General features: G+C 40.6%; 1 protein-coding gene across 19 annotated transcripts in view; it reads right to left on the bottom strand.

Moving 5' to 3' along the window:
* The window catches only part of TNS3 (tensin 3), a 215213-nt gene that overhangs the window by 198250 nt on the left and 3117 nt on the right, over window positions 1-13846 (bottom strand). For 10 of the 19 annotated variants that reach the window (XM_050970781.1, XM_050970792.1, XM_050970788.1 and 7 more), the window contains exon 1: window positions 4947-5398. The exons of 2 other annotated variants lie outside the window; for them this stretch is intronic. The gene's annotated coding sequence lies outside the window, so the exon portion shown is untranslated. Of the gene's footprint in view, window positions 1-3952; window positions 3969-4946; window positions 5403-13846 lie in introns of those variants that run through there. 7 more of the 19 variants (XM_050970787.1, XM_050970786.1, XM_050970793.1 and 4 more) reach the window with 5 other exon arrangements.

The following is a 13846-nucleotide window of genomic DNA, read 5'->3' as shown; positions in this document are numbered from 1 at the left end:
CACCCCCTCCAGAGAACAGGTGGCAAGCCAGATCAGAGTGTTCTCTGGGTCACTTTCAACTGCAGCAAGTTGCTGAATCACTAAACCAAGACATATGGAAACCTGAGTGCACAAAAAAAGGCCCCAAAATGCACTAACTGAGATGAATAAAGATGATTAGGACATAAAAATGTCCTATTTTGGCAACCAAGAAGCCTTGCAAAAACCTGACATTTTTGTCTGCCAAAAGGTAAAAGGTGCAACATGCTTTATATGGCACAAAGAAACACTTATAGACAACACATTTAAGCAGAGAGCCTGGTATCCAACAAGGCAATATTACACAAATATAAATATCCCTCATCAAATTAGATACTAGCAATTTCTTTTTACCTTATCTCCTCAAAAGAATTTTAGTAGTACTAGCTGCAAAAAAAGAACAAGTACAGAAAGACCTATGGAAGAAAGAAGGCCACCCATTTTACTTCAACTAAAAAGACAGCTCTAAATACAGTTCTTCTACTGATCAATGATAATGTGCTTACAAAGCATTGAGTCTGAGAAACTGTATGCAAGGTACACAAGCTAGTATGGTACATTGAAAATTTTACATATGGTCTAACATACATTCTTCCTTGTATTGAAAAGTGCTCAAACTCACATCACAGGATTCCACAATTTCCCTAACTAAAATTATTCTTCAAGAAGAACCATAATACAGCATTTTAATTGAAAGTAAAATCACATGTCTACAATCATCTTTTCACTTCATCTGCAAGTATACAGATTTGAACAAGTTGGGAGGAAAAAAGATGCCATCTACTCTGCTTTTTGTTTGTTTGTTTGTTTCTTGGTTAAGGCTTAAAAGATATCACCACCAAAGTTTTGTCTTTTCAGTAAATTAATGCAAGACCAAAAGTTAAAAAGCTAAGTTCTAGTGGTTTCTCCTGAACATATAAAATCTAATAGACTGTTCTCCAAACACCACCATTCTTTTTCTTATTCCCCAAATCACAAATAAATACATTCTTAAATGGGTTCACATCCTCTTTCTGCCATCTCCAAAGCTAAGAGAGTGTCTGTGCAGCCCACGGGACTACAAAGATATAATGGCATCTTCCCTTCCTCTGTCTCTGAGGCTACTTAATTTCCTCAGGTCCTTTTTAGTGGATGTACACTGAAAGCAGGCTGCATTAACACATCTGTCCGTTAGACTACTGCATATCAATCTGCCACCTTATGCCTCAAGCAATTCATTATCTCAATTCTGTTATCACACAGGTCTGTACCTGCAGGGTAATTAGACAGTAGCACGGTGGGTAGGCAAGATGAGAGAGTGAGGAGCAAAAGAAAAAAGAAAGTTGGACACCTAATCCCTGTGAAGCAAGGCAATGTTAATTTCCTGTCACTGGCAGATCGCTACAACAGACCCTTGCAGACTATGAAAATTCTGCCTTAATATATCAAGCACAGAAAAGCTATACTCTTTTCCAGAAATTATCAAGTCCTGAGTATGCAAATCCAGTTATATTCTTAAGCTGTGAAAAAAGCAACTTTAAAAGCACAGTTACATTGTGAAATACATCAATACAGAAGACTACCAAATAAAGTGGGAAAAAAGGGTGAGGGGGCACTAACACACATTAAGTGCATTACCATTATCACTGCAGACTCCCTCACACTACCATAAACGTAATAAAACCTCAGACATACCTCAGGGTAATAGTGACTTGTTACAGCATACTTTTCTAAACAGTCAGTGTCCTGGAAATAGTACCTATAAGGAATATCTTTGTGGGTATTGTGTACTTCTGGGAACATCTGATTTTCTGAAAACATGCTAGGTTTTGTTTACCTGGTGGACTTTCCTGTCGTGCTGGCAATTGAAATGTAATTTTTAACAAACTGCTGATATTGTACATCTTTTATAAGAAACAGCAGCCCGCTCTATCCCTAGTTGTAAAACATCAGATTGCAGGCTGTTTCTCTGGAACTCAGTTTTTATTCATCATCAAATGGCAGGCTTTGGGGACGCTGGCCTGCCAAAACCTTTAATAGCTTTGACATTTCCCAGATGCTTGCTTTCCCTACCCCTCACCAAAATAATTTGCTGCCAAACACCTGCAAATACTTACCTACAAATCCCTGTTACAGGCCGGCTGTGTAAGAAATAACTAAGCAGAAACCAAACTTAACTTTTAGAGAGGGTATCCAGTCCCGTGGTTTGCTTCTCACCTTCCACCCACAAAGGTACTAAGACCAGGAGAAACAAAATATCTAAAACCCAGCCCAGCCAAAGCAAAATTCAAAAAAAGAATAGAAAAAAAAAAGTGAATTTTTCACTCCCTGTCTCCCACCTCACCTATCACACATTTTCCTTCACAGCTGGAGAGTCTCCATCAAGAGGTATTTTCCAAAAGACACTTCAGCAATAGGTCAAGTGTGTAGCTGATACATAGACTCTCATTAGGACATGGTAATTTCCAGTTACTTTCAGTCCTGTATTTGAGCCAAGATACTTCCAAAATGCAAATGAGTTAATAATCCCATTCTTGAACTGGCAGCCAGAAAAGCACCACTAGAAATTCTCACCAGGAATAATATGGAACTGTAAGCCCCAAAATTAAATGCTAACCAATTATTAAGTTTCTATAGCATTTTTACTGACTTCTAAAAGAATTTCCTTATATTGGTTCTCCTTCATTATACCTGTTATGCAATTTCAGAACTACTCTGAGTTATCATATCTCTCTTTTTGTATATTTAGGAGACATGTAGATAATTATACTAACATGGTTTTATCCAAATAAGTGCCACCCAGCTCTCAAAAATACCAACTCATTCTCTGTCATTATGGTCACTTCCAGAGAAGGGAAGTCAGACAAAAGAGATTCGGAGACTCCCCATCAACTTTTTCTAATGCAAAAGAAATTATTGTATTTTTCCAAATTCTGCATGATTATATTCCATCTCAGTGGTATCTTCTGATCTGCTACCTACAGAGGTTATAGTCAAAGAGGCAGATAACCCTGAGGAATGGACTAACATGCCTCCCTGCAAGCAGCCCAGAGAGAGAAAGAAAAAGATCCCTGTTGTGGGTTCTGTGTTTGAGATAGAAATATTTTTGAATGACCAAAAAACAAGAGCAGACCAAAGAAGGTAATGCCAATGGTGATGATATTCAAAAATATCACAACTGTTTTAGTAAAACAAAGTGTGACTTGCAGAAAGGTACTTTGGATTAAATCAGAGATTGCAAGGAACACAGATTAAACTACTTGTGGCCACTGCCTTCTCTAAATAATAATTCCCTGGGGCACATGCACAATCTAAGCTGAAATAGAATGTTTTAACTTAATTAATAGAAAACTCTTGGTAATGCACCACTGATTCATGAGCACATGTACTTTCAACAAATTTCTTGACTAATTAAAACTCCCAATAAACATGAGTTATTAGAAGTAATTGATTTAATTGCACCAAAAAAAGCCAATTCTGTCTATGTAGGAAGAAAAACTCACTACTTTCAACCTCTTCGAGGTTCACTAGAACCTAGGTTTCAACAGGGTCACTACTTTCTGAGGTTCTCTTTCACAGCTTCAACCTCATCAAAAATCTCATTTTGTTTAAGCGAAAGTCCTGCTTAGCCTAGACTAGCTGTAGTTGTTTCTTTTAAAAATCAGCCAGTCTAAGACATTTGTAATCAGTCGAAGCTGAGCAGCATACAGAAATTTCCTATCAAATATCACATAAAAGAGTCCCAAAGCCCATACAGCTTTCACTACTGTTTCATTTCATACCTCGCAGAAAGTAAACACTGCAATTACAAATGTAATGACTACCACCAGGCACTTCTCAGCATCTAAAAAAAAAAAAACAAACAAACAAAAAAAAAACCCCAAAACTCTGTTAAACATATAAGCAGTATTCTAAAATAAAAAATTCAAGTTACAGAAAATACTGTAGTTCTCACCTGCTCACCTAATCCTAGACTTGGAAATGCGACTCTTGGTTAAGGTGCAACTCCTTAACATTCAGGAGACCACCCGACATGGAGGATCACAACTGTGGAGCCTGAGCCACCTACACTGCACTACTGGCCAGCACCAATCCCAAAAGCCGTTCAAGACCCGGACGTTTGTGAGAAGACATACAAAGCTTCTCAATATCGATCCTCAGTAAGGATCATTTATCTAAGAAAGTGATCAGAAAGTTTCAAGCAGCTGGAAGTTTTAGCCAGTGACGGCAAGACACTGCCAACAGTTCAGAAATGCTGGGAGAGATCTGGATGGGTACCAAAACCATCACCATTTATCACACAGACCAGCAGACGCGCTGAGGCCCAGGACAGCCTCAGCAAGGCTGTCTGTGGACGACGAGCTAGCGGGGGGAGGCTCCCCGCTGCCCCAGACCGGCCGTCTCCCTGCCTGACAAACCCACAGGTTTTTAGTAACTTTCGAAGAGAGAAGCGAGTACCCGTCCACTAAGCTGTCCAACATGGACAGAGAGCTAGCGTGACTACAAAGATACGGTAGCGCCTTCCCGCGCCCTCGGCCGGAGCCTGCCTGCGGACGGTACGGCCCTCAGCCCCGCCGCCATCCTGCCTTCCCTGCGGCACCGCTCCACCATCTCTGCCCTCTTGCTAACATGAACTCCCAAACACTGTCCCAGTGGACGGAGCTCCCAATCCCTCTCGACTGCCCGAACCCACGCCCGGCCCCACCACCGGGAATGCGCCCTTCCCGCCCTAACACGCTCCGGGGCGAGCGCGGAGCCCGGGCACCCGGTGGCGGCGACTGTGGGGGCCCCGCATCTCCTCAGTCCCCGCGGCGCGCAGGAGGGCCTCCGTCCCTCCCTCCCTTCCCGGCCGCCGAATCTCCTCCGTCCCACCAGGAACAAAGCCCCGCGCCGCCGCACCGGCCGGCGCGTTCCCATTCCCGTGGATCACGACGGCCGACAAAGTTTACCTCGTTTTCCTGGCTCCGGGACAGGACAAGGCGGCTCGGCCGCGGAGCGGGAGCAGGGATCCCCCTCCCCCAGCGCGGCACACACTTGTTTTTATTTCCTCTGCTCCCTCCCGCCGTGGGGAGCGTCCAGCGTCTCGATCAAGGCCGAAGAGGAGGCGGGGAAGAGGCGCATGGCACTACTCCCGGCTTGGGGCGGGGGGCTACGGGGCAGCCTAGCCGTGCCTTGCTGCCCCTCACCCTGAAGCGGCGACACCAGCCCCCTCCTCTGGCCTGCTACCTGGCGCCATCTCCCTGCGGCAGCCCGACCGCCCCGTTCGGGAGGCTGATCTGCTCGGGAGGGGGGTGGGGGATCTCCAGGCCGGGAGAGTGCCGCCACCCCTAGGGCCCTGCATGGCTTGGCTTTCCTCCCTGTATCCCAGCGGCTTTGAGCTTAAGTGCAAGGCTGGAAGCTGCAGCTCCTGGAACAAGAGCATTTACCTCTCTCCCGGACGGCTTGGCGTGGCTGCCGGCAGAGGAGTGAGGCTAACACCCATAAGCAGCCACGTGCAAAGCGGCCACAGTAAAGAAGCCAAAACCGAGAGGTTTGCACCTGTTAGTTTCTCAGCACAGCATCACAGATGCAAAGATGATCCCTAAAATCACAGCTTAGATGCTGCTTGTTATAGAAACATATTACAATACTGGCTCTTCGCAAATATTATAATGAATACTATATGTGTTAGGTTGAAAAGTTATGCTGCATTAATCTCTTTTAAGTAGTGTGGTAAATATAGTTTTTAGGCTATAGCATAATATTAAAATAGAAACTATGTGATGTAAGATACTTTTTGTAACTAGCTCAAGGAATGGAAAAGATAATCAAGAAATTTTTCACATTATCCTAACTGGACAGAGATAACAGCAACAGACACCAAGAGCCCAAGAGAAGAAGTATTGCCTCCTTATCAGGAAAGCTCAGACTTCGAGGAACCAAGAAGAATGATTTTGAAGATGAGGGGCGGGGGGAAGCTAAAATTAAGCAGAAACACCCTAGTATGAAAGGAATATTTGAATCATGTATGAGATATATGAATATGCAATAGGCTATTGCTTTTAAGGGGTAGTCCTTTGTTAGCAAGGTGTGCTTTGTGGCAGAGTGCCAGGCACATGGACGTCTGTAATTCTTTACTTTTTATTGTCTCTTATTGTGCTAACTTTTATTACTATTTTCATTACTATAAAACTTCTAAATTTTTAACAAAAGTGAATGGCGTTTTTCACACTGCCTAAGGCTGTAGATTCCCTGTGTACATATGTTCATGCAAGTAGAGTTCTTTACTACACTGATATTTATGCTATTTACACACCAAGAATTACCCTCTCCCTTGAGGCAGCTCAAGAAAGGGCAGCTCCATACCTGGACTACCTGCAGGACATGCACACGTGGCACTGTTCTCTGTACCTGCTGGTTCACAGCTACTTCCACTTGCATAAGGAGTAACTTCCATAACTTTCCTTTGGTGTAGAATTTCACCCCCAAAGGGACCCTGAAATTTAGCTAAAACGGGCATAACTTGAGGCCACTCCTTGCATATATCTATATCTATATCTATATCTATATATAATCAAATATTAACTGAAGCAAAAAGGAACTTTAATAGAATTGGATTTGCTAACACACCACACTCAGATGGTAACTGAGGGCTCACTTAAGGTGAATGCATGTTACTAGTGACAAAGAAAAGGATTTGAGCATGCCTCTTATGACTAGGACCCCATGTAAACATGATGTGACCTTGTAGCTTGTCCCAGAAACAAGCTCATAGAAGTGATAAGCAATAATAAACACTTTTTTACTCTTAGAGGCTAGATTTACAGCGAGCCTATTCTAGCACAAGGCACTTCCTCTGCCTTATTTAGACAATACAGTGGCTAATATTTGCAATTCTGTTGCATTGAGGACAAAGGACCACCAAGAAACAGAGATCTCTAGAGATCCCAGAGATGGGTTTCAAAGTTCAATGCTAAGTCTGCTTTTTGCAATGCTTCATATTATGGGAATAGGCAAAGTGCCTGCAACAAAACAAAAGCAGAATTACAATCACCTTCTAGCTTTCAAGCAAAAGTTTCAAAACTTGACCTCCAAGGAAAGAAGGCAGAAATTAATATATTTTTTAAAATTTAAACTATCATGATTTAGCACTCTAACACATGGTTTTTAAATTCTTGCACTTAGGCAATGCTGCACATATATGCAGATACCAGCTTACAGATGCACGTATTTTACATATGACCCTAGCCAAAGAAAAGAAAATATTTTGCACAGTATCTGCAATGTGAAGGCTCAGTGCTAGGAAGTTCAGTGTGTAGGTTTAATACCACAGTGTTAGCCTAGCATAAATGTTCTTTACTTTTTATAGTATGTCTATGGTAAATAATACCTTCTAATATGTTTACAGCTGTAATTATCACCTCTATATTGTGAATCCCTCCCTTCATCACATTTTCTTAGGAATTGGGAAGGACAGGGAAGGAGAAAATCTGTGTCAGTGTTTTAAAGAAGTTTCAGTGGTTTTGAACCTGCCTAGAGATGTTGCCACTGACCATGTTAAATATTAATCTCAGACACAAACTTGCCGAGTCAAGGAATCAGCTGTGTGCTATGCTAACCTGCTATCAAAATAGTCTCGTCTTCTACTTTAATGACATCACAAAAACTTTTACATATTCCAAAGAATGAAGTAAGAGTAGTTATGGTAGTGATTCATACCTTTCACACACTGGGTTACCACTTGCCCTGATCTGCTTTATTCTTACTCGTTTCTACAGAAGCAACCAAATCTGAATAATGTATCAGGTGAACAAATCAAGTTTTTACATCGGAAGAAGCATTGCTTGGTCAGTTATTACTGTGATGAAACTAATCATCTATTCTTACCAGCAACCAAGAACTTATTAAGAGCAAGTTATGCAGAAATCAGGGCACAGAAAAATAGTTTCAGTCCTGTTGTTAGTTTGCTTCAGTAACACAAACCAGTACAGTAGTCTTTCATGCACATAAAATAAATACAGTGATGGCATATGCTATGTTTACATCCACTCATACGGCATATAGATATATATCTATATATATATATGCCATATGAGATCTATATATATATAGATCACATTTGCCTCAAGAGCACTTGATAGATACCAAGTTTCCCTTGACTAAGTCTCCTAAAATTCAGAACACTTTCAATATAATATAAATTTGTAATCTGACTTCAGTGTTAGAGATTGCAAAATAACTTTAGGTATCTCCAAATGTAACATAAACAGTAGCATAAGAATTTACAGTGTTTCGTAAATGTCCATCCAGCAGCTGTATTCTAGCATGAAAAACCACCACATTTTTATTTGTAACAAGAAAAAGAGTTCTCTGGTGTAGCCACAGCTCTCTCCATAGAGAGCAGCAGGCACAACTTCCCCAGGCATTGTGCTGGGGAAGGCTGTGAGAAGTTCAGAGAAAAAAATGAGAAACAATTCTTCTCTTCACTTGTTGCATCTGTTGTTGTGCACATGCGGAATGTGTTATGGAGATTTGTTTACCAAAGGGTGATTTCTTGACTGGTCAACAGTGATGGTGTTTGGATTGGATTAACCAATCTGGTCAAAGCTGTATTGGACTGTTTGCAAGGGTGATAGGTTTCTTCTTAATGAGTATGGTATGGTATGGTATGGTATGGTACGGTAATTGATCAGCCTTCTGCAATCATGGAGTCAATGCTAATTATTACCCAGCTGAGGGCTTGCAACAACACTCTGGTAACTGAATTTATTGTTTCTTTTCACTTTCAGCAAAACAAATCCTTATAGCTGCAGTGCCATACAAGTAATATTCATCTCATTCATGTACTGTTGACAGAACTGGTATCTGTAAGGTTCCTTCCAACCCATACCATTCTATGATTTATGAATTGCCCCTGCATGTCAGCTTTGGGCACTAAGTCACCATTTCAGAAATTTTCAAGCTTATTTAACATCGTGTTCTAGGAATGAACCCACCTCACCTATTTTCCATCACTCACTTACTGGTACAGATGATACATGGCATCGGTGGTGGTTAAAAAGCTAATGTTAAATCTGCTGACTTATCAAACACACCCCTGACCGTGTTACAAGTGCAGCAATGAAATATCGATCTGCATTAACCTTCTGAAATGTTCAGTTGGTACAAAATCAAAAGAAAGATGCAAAATCTCTAAACTGGGAATAACTTCAGTCTGTACTGACGGTGCGTTGCAGAAAAATCAATCAATTATTTGATTCTTATTGGTACTCTGATTCTTTAATAAAAAATGGACAAGAACAAGAATCTTGCACAATATTTACAGCATTTTCTCCCTGTATTGATTTATGATGTTCCTAATAAATTATTACACTTTTGCAGGTTATCAGCTTGCAAGGCAAGCCCTTGTAAATATATGCCTACATTACCCCCTACAAGATAATATAAACATGCTGAAAATAATTGTAAAAAATCAGGACTATGCAGTTTTAAGGTTGGCTCATTTACATTATTATACAATGAGCACTATATGTGTATTCATGCAATCCAATACTTGATACTCTGTGATATAACAAAAAAAGCCTGGTACTTTACATATTTGCATAAACATTTTTCTGTTCTCCAGTTTCTTGGAACTGCTCCTCTTTTTTTTTTTTTCCTTGCATTATGAAGAAACTAGTGAGAAACACTGAAATTGGCACGTTTAAAATTGTGAAGGCTGCAGAAAAGCCTCTAATAAATTGCATAATTGAAGCTTTGTTTAACATATACTAGTACAACTGTAGTCCAGAAAAAAAAAAAAAAAACACTAACTCCAGAGGTGCTTTCAAGGCAAGACTGGTGGTACTGAGTGAGGGAAGTCATGTGTCATTTGATACAGAGAAAACTGGTAAGAAAGAGAACTAAATAAAAAGTAAAACAGTTGCTGTTTTTTACTCTTCACAAAACTCAAATCAGTTCTCTCATAGAACTGTCCTTGTTTAGGGCAAATTTGGGAGAAAACCTCTGAAGGGCTTCTTCTAGAAAGCAGATTCAAGCAGCCCCTCCCCCAACCAGTTCAGGAAAATATTTCCTTGGAGAAAAATGGAAAAAGCCTGATTATTTGGCAGGCAAAGTATTCACCAGCACAAAATAAATGAGCCGTATTAAAAAATAAACCTCTTGCCACTCCAAAGGAGGTGGCAAACTCAGAAAAGTCCCCTTCATGGGTTGCAGCTCGGCTTGCTTAGTCTCTGATCAGGAAATGCCTCTGCCCAGGCCCAGCCTGGTGGGCCACAGGTGTGAGCTGCTGGTGCTCCTCTGGGTGTTCAGTCCAGAGCAGGTTTAAACAGGTCCAAAGAAAAACAAAAAACACAGTCCAGGGAACTTCTCTACCTCAGCTAGCTAAAAACTAACTAAAAGCAAAGGAGAGCTCTGTCGCGCCATCTGTCTGTCCGTCCACAGACAATGCAGTCCAGGAGGAGGAATGTGGAGGAGTGAGTGCAGTTTCTGAAAAAAACCTCTGAGCTTCATCTTCCCTCTGCTTCGCTCTCAGAACCAGTCTTAAAGGTGCAAAACTTATTTCTGGGCTAAACAGACAAATGGGGATATGAGCATCATAAAGTCACCCCAGGGAAAGGACTCAAACGAAGTTCCACACACAGGGATCAGTTGCACAGTTCTTAAACTCCTGTGATGGGATACAACTGAATCAAATTCCATGTATCATATACTTAGTGTAACATGACTGGAAATTTAGTGCAGAACATACAAAAGTGTGTGTAACTGGCTACACAAAGTTAAGGAAAAAAAAAATCCAAAACAGAGAACCAATGGCATTACGACATGCTTCCTCAAATCTCAGTGCATTGCTCCATGATTAGTGACTGCCAGGGCTTTTTGATGGCACAAGAGCTTCAAAATAATATATTTCTCTTCCTCCACCTCCCTTTTTCAGACAGTGAAACAGGCCCCAACTCAGAACAATCTGTAGAGATAACAGCTCTGAGACAGAATCTGCTGTACATGTTGAGTGTCTATGAATAAAATTAGTACATGTGTACACTAGTTATTAGTGGAGATGGGAGGATTTCCTTAAACTGAAGCGACAGCAAGCCTTCTTCAAGTCTGTGCAGAGCATCCTACATCCCAGTTATGGTCCAGTAGTATCAGCTACCAATTATCAGTGAAGTCATACAAGACCTCATAAATGAGCAGCCATGAGTTTCCATGTCGATTTAGAACCTTCACAGACTGCAGGTTAGCCACTACTGCTTTCTAGAATACGGAGCCAGACCACTTGGGTTCTAGCAATTTATTGGAAATTAAGATTCTTTAGATAAGGGTAGATAGAGCTGCACTCTTTAAGTACCTGTTGTGGGTTATGAACGGTGTTCCCCAATTTAGTATTCCCACCAAAACCCAGGCCCTGCTCTACTCACTCCCCTCTCCCATCTGGCAGCTGGAGAGGAGAATTCGAGGCACAAAAAATAAATATCAAATAAGAACAATTGCTGGAAACAGCAATTATATAAGAAAACAAATAGTAACAATCCTAACAACAAAAGTATACAAAATAGAGAGTGATTCAGAGAATTCCTTCCCCCATCCTAGGAATGACGTGAAGTAGTATTGAATAACCTCATCATCCTAGGCATGCCCCCTCCTGTCTACTGGAAAACTTAACCCTGTCCTAGCTGGAACCAGGACAATACTATAAACAGGAAATGTAATTAACCAAACGTGATAATAATTATCCCTTCTTAAGCATAGTGTGCTATGTCTCTGTAATATTAGAACCAATGCTGTGCCTCAAGGAGCCTAAATTTTTGTCCAGTTACTCAACTCTGAAACAGTTTTGGATTGCAAAATTCAGCTTCTCAGGTTTCTAACCAGAGACCTGCCCAAAGAACTTCCTTGGGAGCCCAGAGAGTGACAAAAGAGGTCTCTGCATGTCTGTTGGCTGTCTTTTAAAGGGACCACAGACCCCTTCTTTTCTGTGAACCAGGGTAAAACACACAAGTTCAATTTCCCAGGTTGTTGACTCTTAGTGACAGTAACACAAACAGTGCAGATGGATTTAGAGGAAATATGGAATATAGTACACATTTTTTTGGCTCACCTAGGATACTACCATGATGCATTCCAGAAGTAAGTTACAATATGAGCAGCAAACATGTCTTCGAGATATGTTAGTTAGCACCTCAACAGACATCAAGAGGACTCTTCTGTCCTAGAAGAGTCCTCTAGCTTATCTAAGTGAATGTAACCAAGAAAGCATTAGCTCATCAACAGGGAGCCTCTTACTACTGGCTCAGCAACAGGGCAACTGTTGACCTTTAGCAATTAATTTGCATTTCTCCTGGGGATAACTGTGAGTATGTATTTATATATACACATAGTCACACACTTATAATCCTTGTATCGTTAACCAAATTACACAAAAAATATTCCCCAAAGAAAATAAGATAAAACCAGATCATTTATTGTTTGTAAATGTTGCCTCAGAAACCTTAAGCATGCACATCATGCATCCTTAACTCTTGTGCCTTAAGGGATTCTTCTAACTACTGCTCTGCAATTTATAAGTACAGGGATGGAGGGCGATCTCATGTCTGACATTTGGTAATGATATATCTGAAACTAAACCAAGTAGAGAAAGAGAATGCCTTTGTTCAAAGCAAGGCTACTTTCTTTTCCTTGATTTAGATCCCAGGGCCAAGTTTAGTCAGCAGTGGAAGTACAAGTGCCCTACTACTATTCTGCCCAGGTTCTTCCAACAGCAGAGATTACTGAGTAGAGACTCAGCCAATTCAACCTCATCTATCCATGCTGAAGAAATAGATGAAATGCCAAAAATTACAAATAAACTGCGTTTCAGTTTGAGTGTTTAATAATCACGCAAACCAGACGTGTTCTGCAAGATCTGTGTTCAGGTTGCTGTTTATTTTTTATGGATGGGATATCAGCACTTGATTATAGCAAAGCCTAGCTTCACTGCATTAGAAGCATTAGAAGGGGTAAGTGGTTGGTGTATGTAACAGTTTATCACAATACCAGTGACTTTAGGTACAATTATATCCATTTCTTTATTCTTACATCCAAAGCATCTTGCTATTTTTGGTGAGTTATGACTCAAAGTGATATACAGTGAATCTGTACAAGCCTTTACAAGTACATATAACAATTTTTCCTAGCACATTAACTTATGCCCAGGTCTTGTAAGTCCTGTCTTGTCAGTCACTGCCTTCTCCTTAGTAAGAGTACTCTACATATTCCTTTTACCATTGAAATACTTCCTAAAATTTTGAAGATAGGAATTTTTGTCCCCTGTTCAGAACAACCTTGACAGAGAAATCAGGGAATCATGTAAATAACTAATTTGGAACAACTGAGAAATTAATCATGTTTGAAGACTGCTGTGCTATGAAACTAAGGTTTATCCATTAACAACTCTTTCATTTCTAGTGGAATTCCCTGTTATACTTTTTGTCTTTTCCACCATGAATACTACTGGGATTAATATTGGGTTTTATTTCTTCTGTATTAACTATTTTCCTTTACTTTATAGCACCATTTTATTATCTTCAGCTTTGATCACTACATATTGTAGCTGCTATTAAAGCTTATGTCTACAGTGCCTGCTTTGCTGTGTATTTGCTAGTGTCCACCTTTCTGGCAATTGTGAATGTACTCATTCTTTAATTTAACAGCACAGATAATCCCATCCTAAATGGGATCCACTCCTAGCTTATTCTTGATCTGTAATGCCTATAGCCCTCAGAACCTGGGGTGCCTTTCTGCCACCAGAGTATTTGCACATAAACTCCAGGTGCAATATAAAGCAGAATTACATTAGTTTCTGCCAGTTCTCTACCCTCTTACTTAACTC

This window comes from Serinus canaria, chromosome 2, assembly GCF_022539315.1.
Source record: "Serinus canaria isolate serCan28SL12 chromosome 2, serCan2020, whole genome shotgun sequence".
Classification (NCBI taxonomy): Eukaryota; Metazoa; Chordata; class Aves; order Passeriformes; family Fringillidae; genus Serinus; species Serinus canaria.
The sequence above is the reverse complement of the archived record's forward strand: the minus strand, read 5'-3'. Positions and strand labels throughout refer to the sequence as shown.